Genomic DNA, 8,594 nt, shown 5'->3' on the forward strand with positions numbered 1-8,594 from the left:
TTAAGCGAGATACAAATAGTGATAGGGTGCTAGCCCATCCCCTTAAAGAAGAATCCCAAGTAAAGTTGGGAGAATATTAAGAATATATAAGATAATTAATTATCTTTAAAAAAAAACTTTCTTTATATATTTAATTAATTCAGTTGGACTGTTGAGGGGATATCTGGTTTCGCGTTATTACAAAATGCTCTTTTAAGGACCAGTACTATATTTGATTTTTGTCCTGTTTGGAACGAGTTTGTTTGGAATGACATAAAATTCGTAAGGTCAGTAAACTTTTAGGGTTAACAGCAGTTCAACAGCACGCTAATTTACTAAATGAACAGCCATAAATTATTTTTTTTCCATGTCGTTCTCACTAAAGCAATTTCCATAATGCGACACGGTGTGAGAAATAGCTACTACTGTAGCATGTGATAAAGAATTACGATTTTAATTGGTAAAAAAAATGTGCCGTGTGGTTTCTAGCATCGATATAAAACGAAAGGACCACTCCATCTTTTTCACATGGATACGATGGCGAGTATAGGATAGGCTTATAAAATTGGGATTCTTCTTTTGGGCAATGGGCTAGCGAACGACGGGGACAAGAGATCATATACACACACAATTTTATTCATTACTGTATATATCATTAAAGTTTGTTCATAAAACTAAGAGCTTAAAACAAGAATCCAAATTTTATAAACTTACACGCAGCTTAAACTTCTTGAAGCTGCGTGTATGGTGAAGTAGCTGATACCAACTAGCTATTGATGATATGTCTTCACTACCAGAATGGAAGTAAAATAAAATTAAATGACAGAATTGTATTAGAAAAATGGTACTACACATATCACGTACTTATCTCTCACAGGGCTTACAGAGCCAATAGTCAAATGCTGGCGAAAAATTTAACGTGTAAGTATTTAATCTTTTCAAAACTAAATGAAAGATAATGAAAAAAGCAGAAATTTTGTTTCTTGTGATTATCAGTCTCGATGTTTTCTGTGTACATAAATTAGTAAATAAATAAAGATAACACAGTAGAATTGTCTTTGGAATTTCTCCAAGCAATTTAAAATCGAAATAACGGTCCAAGTACCGAAACCTTCGGTCAACAACCTTGATGCATGCAGTGTTTTGATTTTGCGTACAACCAATATAAGTTCAAATGACCACAAGAAAATATTAAAAGCCGGGTCGCACTTGCGACAAATCCTTGATAATTATAATGTCAAAACAGTTTCCTATAACTTTGAATTAATCATACAGGCTTTTGTGGTTGGAAATAAATGTTGCCATGCGTAGAAAGCATATTTATGTATGCAACTAAAGAAACTGAATTATTAAGTACTTACAAAAATTAAATTAAATTTGAAAATTCTATTTGCATGCTCAAATTTGTGACCAATATTTGCGTCAGCCGTATTTTCATTTCATTGGTAATTCATGTGTCGATTTATTGCGTGGAAATATAATTACCAAGGTCATCATCATTTAGTGTTAGATTAGTAAGTTAGTTCAGCTTAACAGTTTATATTTTTTAATACAGAATATGTCTTTTATAGGTCTGTTGAAAATTAATAGTACTCTTGTTGATCGTGTCGTGTCGCAATCGTAAGTGTGTTTGTGTAGTGTATGCAAATTTTACAATAAGAAGAAATACGCATTATGTGCGTACGTTATTCCGTTGTCATGTTTTCTGTGGGTTTGAATTGTTTTATTTTGATAACCATGTGGAGATATTTAAATTATGTTTTAATACTGTTATCCGCCTTACCTTAATATGATTATCAATATTTTATGTATTTCATTTAATCATTAGAGGTAAACGAAGACATAATGTAACAGTTACATAACATCCTCCACACAGACCATGGTCAAAAGACGCACCACTCTCCAGGGACGTGGGGATGTACACGAAATTAAAGCCAGGAGGAAGACATGTCATAGGTATCTCTGTTTCGGGACCTAGGGTCCACAATGAAGTTATTAAATAGTATTTATTATGCGTAAGTAATTTAGTCCTTTAAACTTTACATTCGAAAGTAGTTGAGACTTAGTGAGGGAACAAATGTATTTAATTCGAAGAGTTATGTCAGGGCTCTGCAGTGAATCACCGCTTTATTTCACTGAGCTGAATGTGAAATTATTTGCCTGTCGACTTTAACTGGATAAAGATGATTTAGAGAAAGTATTTTACTTTGCTATACTGTAGGATGAATTCCATGTAGTTTATTATAAATACACTAAATAATCCACAAATCTGTCATAATTGTTAAGATAATTAACCTATCAGTAAAATCACCACCTTATTCAAAACTTAATTTTTGCTATGACAAAATAACTGATGTTTTTGTTTGTTAACTATTAAATCACGAATAATTTATGAGAGTACCTACTAACTTTTGTCTTGGGCTACGGTTACATTGTCGTAAACCACGAAGTTGACGACAATGTAATAACTAAAGTTAAAACCTGATAAAGGTTAGTTATACGAGTATATTCTTATATAGAAATTAGAGGTGAAGTCTCAACTGTTACTTTGGTTAGGTTAGTATACATTAAGTACATTGAATTATGTATATGCTTCAAACTGATTTAGTTCAACACTCAGACCAAGGACCCAAAGTATCAAACTGATGAAATAAAAAGGCTAAAAAAGATAACAATATATTCATATATAATCGACGTAAATACTTCCTTCCGCATTGATAAGTGCAGTCAACTGGCAATGCTTTGTATGAATAAACTAAAAGTTACTAGTACCTAACTCTAGATTGCTAGAACATTTTAAAAAAATTTTTTATGTCATCTGTAGAAACCATTCTTTATGATAAATATTGAAAATGTAAACGCGGAACATCGATCCAATGCAGCGGCAAGTCGATGCAACATTATTATTTTTAAATTCTCAAACAATTTACAACACCTACCGAATATGATAAATGAGAATAAAATACGCATTCACGCGTAAAATTTCATGTATCGTTGAATGAGGTATAAACTTAACAATGCGTATTGTATTGTAATATGTGCAGTAAATCAGAAGATTTAATGCACTCTTTTAACTTTGCCGGTCGATTTATTCGCGCTTGTTCAGGGTAGACTGTGGCAGTTAACGTTTTATTGTCTTATTTAAATATACTTGTACATGTTCGTCTAGGAACAAAGTTACGGATGTATTGACTGAAGGCTATGTATTAAGTTGAATAAGTCAAGTTGACAGAACAATGAGAATGGGAGTTGCATGGGATCGTCTTCTGATGTTATAAAAATAATAAACACTCCCCATGGTCAATACATATCAATTTAAAATTAACTGAAAATACAGACCCGCTACTTACTTACTTACCGGCACTTTCATAAAAAGGCCAAAAAATACTACTCACAACTAAACCAAAAATATGAAAGGTAAATTATATGTACTACAAACATAGATATCGACATAGATAGATAAATCAAATTTATTGTTATCAAAATACACACCTGAAAGAGCTTGAATAATTGTTGGTTTAAAACAAAAAAAAATATTTTAAAATAAGGTGGCTTTTCTTCTACATCTAAACTTCTAACTAAAGTATATCTACTGATAAGGAGGTAAATATTTATGCCAATAGTGAATAACTGTACACACGAGCTAACGATTTAATGGTTTTACCTGAAACCGAAGATTTCCGCAGATAACTACGTTAAATGTATAATAATGTAAGTAATTCTTGTTGCTTATCACGTAGCTCTGCTAGCCAGTCAGTCGCCAGCCGCTATTCAGGCCTTGCTTTGCGGGGTCACTGAACTTCACTTAAAAGTACAGAAAAACGTGCCTTAATTTATATTGTGACTAGCGGACGCTCGCGAATAATCCCGTCAATTCCTGTTCCCGCGGAAATTTCGGGAAATCCTCTCTCAATGCACCCTTAGACCACATAAGGAGCCATTCAATATGCCAAAGATAGGTTTCTTATGTGGTGTAGGGGTTTTCTGTCAGTTTTATATAACTATAGATAAATTTTTACTTGCGACTTCTCCCGCTTACTTTTTGTTTGACACAGATGCCGAGATAGTACAAGTAGTTTTTCCAGGACAAAAATCGAATAAATAAAACATTAAGAGAAGACAAATAAACACACACACTTTCACATTTATACTCTGACCGCATCTTGGTCGTGTAAATTTATTTCATTAGCATTAGTTGGTTGTGCGCTGGCTTCTTCAGAAGAAGGGTAGCTTCAAATGAACTGCTTTTACCCTGCACAGCTCATGAAATTGTCAATGCTTTGCGAAAATATATGGCTTTAAAGAATCAATATTTTGTATTTTTTACAACCGTGCCCAAACTCTTTAGTTATGAAGGTTCTTTTATTAAGTCCTTCCGTCCTTATAACATTCCTAATTGTCACATCGGTTTAGACATGCTTTAATTGTAGCAAATGTATCCACAGTCTGATCTATACAAAGGATAAAAACAAAATTTGCGAAATAAAATATTTTATAACAAAATAATGTGTATAACACATACAGCAAGTCAAGTTAAACAACAAATAAAGTCCAACTACCTGCCTACCATAATATTTGACGTGCCAATGTCGTAATATATTTTTTACAACACTGGAGTTGGATAAAACATCAAAATAAGTATAGAAAAAAATATTAACAAGTTTTACTGCAATTGTGTCGAACTAATTTGTTTTTGTTGTTAAAATCTAAATAAAAATAATACCTTGAGGACAAGGAGTAATCTACTACATTTATAATTTTTTTAAGCAAATCTCATCGATATTAATTATAATTATTTAAGGACGGATAAATAAAAATATTCTTTAAAATGTTTAACGTACACACTGAAGTAAACTCTTTAAGTTAGTCGCACGACAGGCTTTTTTTATTTAATTAGCAATCAATTGAGGTGATTTAATGTTGGCATAAATTGTCCGGCATGAAGCATCTTCGAATTCGTTGACTTTTTGCACACGAAGGCCCTTCAGCCAAGGTCCGAGTTAAACCATCGACTTTTTGTTTCGCACACGTAGGTAACTGTTTTACTGATGGTTATCGCCAAAAATAACCTTTAATTATCGTGTAGTTTGAGCTACCCTGACCTTTCACACTTGTTGAAGCTACCTCCTTCCGTAGATTTAAAAAGTTTCAGAAGTGACACTTCTTAAGAGTTAGAATGAACAAATCGAAACGTCTAGTGATTTGCTTGGTTTTATTTAAAGTTTGATTATTATATATAAGGATATTCCTCTTAAAAAAATAGAAGCCTATTCAATTTCATCGTCCGTCATGCTGTGAATATTTCCTTAACATTGGTTAATTGTTATTAATATTATGGTTATTACTTATTGAAAAATTCATCCTATAGGAGTTTTACCACAGCTATCCAAAATTAATAGAAACGGCTAGTATCGATAATCACACAAATAAACTTAAGTCTTGTGTATTTTTTCTTGCTATCCGTGATTTTATCTTGTATGTAATCTAAAATCATTTTTTTTTGTTGAACTACAGTTTTTTGCACAGTTTGTACAATCTTTACCTTTACAATCTTTTTTATCTTTTAACTATGTAAATGAATTGGTAAATAAATATTATTTAAAAAAAATACAACTATTTGTATTTTAACATCATTTCTAAAAGTTATAAAGATCTACATCCGGTCATGAATAATGCGACACATCGATTACAAAACGGAACACGGTATCAATACAGTGGCGGTCGCCTTTTTAAGTTGAACCTTCCTATTAACCGCGAATAAAATAATAACTTATTATTATTAATAAACAAATAAATTTTCTGTTTATAACATTTTAATAAATATAACGAGCATAAATTACAATTATTGTTCTAGCCAAAATATAATTAGCATTCAGTATATGAGTTGCTTTAGCTAAAATAATAATCTGAAATAAAAACCGTGACACATTTCCATTTACAGACGAATAACAGCTGATATAAAACAAATACAAAAACATAATGGCACTCATAAAGAAATACGCCTTTATTTGAAAAGCGTATAAATTCCAAAACCTGATTCTGCTGATATCACTTTTATTTTCTTAAGAATGTATACACATACATGTTATCATTTTCGTCATGAGCTTTGACGCAAGCAAATAGGCGAACAATAAAATGCACAAAGCAAAATACCCGGAAGAACGACCAGAACCTTGTATGGGTAATAAATCTGTCACTGAGAACGTAACGTATATCGATAAAGGCTCAATAAAGAGGCACCTAATTAATGATTGTTCAAAAACTTTATAAAAAACCGCCATGCTTCCTTTATTCGGTATTTATACACAACTTGAGCAAATTGCGCCAAAATATTTTAAGGAAAAAATCTCAAGATTTAACGCAAAAAATGCACGCGTCGTTTATATTTTTCAATCGATCAATAAGTGCCGTTTACAAGTTTTTGCAAATGTCTCGTTATCTATTCAAATGAGCATTTCCTGAAACGTAAGCACCGTTTATTTTTATAATTTGCAAATCGATCTTCGTGAACACCTCACGTACATTATTTTTTATACATACATAGGTACGACTAAAACTCGTACAAAATATCACTAGATAGTGCAAATATATATTATACAATATTTTGCAGTTGGATAGGTAAATAAAAAAAATGTATTTGAATTTGTACTAAGTATTAAGAGTATTTAGCGTTACATAACATTAGTAAAAATACAGTTGAATATTTTATTTAAATGCCTATAACAATAAATGAAGATACTAATTCTTTACAGGAAAAATAACTTGGTACATGTATATTTTTTCAATACCAATAAAGAAGAACAAAATGTACCTATTAGAAGATACCACCTACTCGTAGGGCGATTTATAACTTACGTCCACAAACACGAGGACACTTTATGCAAAATAATGTAATAAACCAATTTTACACTCTATTTAGAGACTAGATGAATTAAACATAGCTTTACAACATGTAAAACCAATAGTGATTTTGTACGTCATTCCATTATCGGACACACCTGTAAATCATTAAGTTTACGACGTGTGAAGATACATGTTATTAGGTAAATAAACACACTGTTGCATGTATTTTATTTTGTTCAATGTCATGTGTGTATTTTTAATAACGAACCAATTTATAGATATCTGGTTAGAGAAATAATACAATTTAAGATATTAGAGCTAACTTTGAGAATAGACAACTAATATGTTATTAAAAACTAACGAAGCTGAAATTTGGCATGTAAGTATATGTACGTACATATTACCCAAAAAGTGTATCACTAAAAGAATTGTTATTACAGAGAATAGAAAAAAAATCTAGATTTTTTGCTCTATGCGGGCAGAGCTCAGGCCATACCATTTACCTCCGCTGGGAATCGAATACAGGACGAGGAAGTAGCGTGATAGCCAATTACGCCACGGAGGTCGACAAATTACTGTCGCGTATTTAATTATAATTATTATATTTTGACATAATATTGCCCGTTTTACTTTTTTCTCATAAATAATTTCGTTTACCCAATTAATTATATTGCCCCTCCAGTACTTAAAATTTCTTCGAAAGTAAAAGTAGGTACCTACTTCAAATGATTCCACGGTGTTATTTTTTTTTTATAAGTTTTAGCGAGTGCCGTGTGGTTCCCGGCACCAATACAAAAAAAGAATAGAACCACTCCATCTCTTTCCCATGGATGTCGTAAAAGGCGACTAAGGGATAGGTTTACAAACTTGGGATTCTTTTTAGGCGATGGTTTGATTAGGCAACCTGTCACTATTTGAATCTCAATTAGAATGATAGATCATCAAGCCAAAAAGCTGAACGTGGCCATTCAGTCTTTTCAAGACTGTTGGCTCTGTCTATTTTCAAATATAAAATTCACATATTTTTTCTATTATCACGTATTTAGAAGGATCTAAAAATGTTGTGATTTCGGACGGGAAACTCGGATAAATCTTGTGAATGGATTCATTGGTAACAAACCTTCAATAATTTCACACATGCAATTGAAAATAAAGGAAATACCGTAAATAACGACTGCAAGTATCAATTATTAGTAAACTTTTTATCTCTACTCCTTTATACTCATGTCAAAGATACAAATGATTATCACTTGTCTATAGAGAGACTAGATGTGCTATTTATCAAACCTGTAAATGATATTTACTCAAGGTATCAACTGTCCCAAAGAAAACAGGAGTCAGGAGAGACAGTTGATCAAAACATTCAAACGTTAAAACTGTAACAGTAACTGCGGAACAAAATGAGAGTGAATAAATACGACACGCCTTTATCGCAGGGCTATCGACTTCTGCTATACGTCAAAGACTACTTGAGAACTATACACTCACTCCTGATGCAGCATACCAACAAGCACGATCTTAAGTAATAGCACAAATTCAAAATACAGAATACAACTGTCAACAAATGCCAATAGTAAATCAAACTACTAATAGACCTTCTCCAAATTCATCCACATCAAATGCTACAAGAAACATAACTAAACACGAACCGTGCTATTTTTGTGGCAAACTAAGACATTAGCAGCGGTCTATGAGTCCAGCTTTCAACACTATATGCACTGGTTGTGGCAAGAAAGGAAAAGAAGGAGGAAGGAGAATAATAAATTTAAAAA

The sequence above is a fragment of the Amyelois transitella genome, chromosome 9 (assembly GCF_032362555.1).
Source record: "Amyelois transitella isolate CPQ chromosome 9, ilAmyTran1.1, whole genome shotgun sequence".
Classification (NCBI taxonomy): Eukaryota; Metazoa; Arthropoda; class Insecta; order Lepidoptera; family Pyralidae; genus Amyelois; species Amyelois transitella.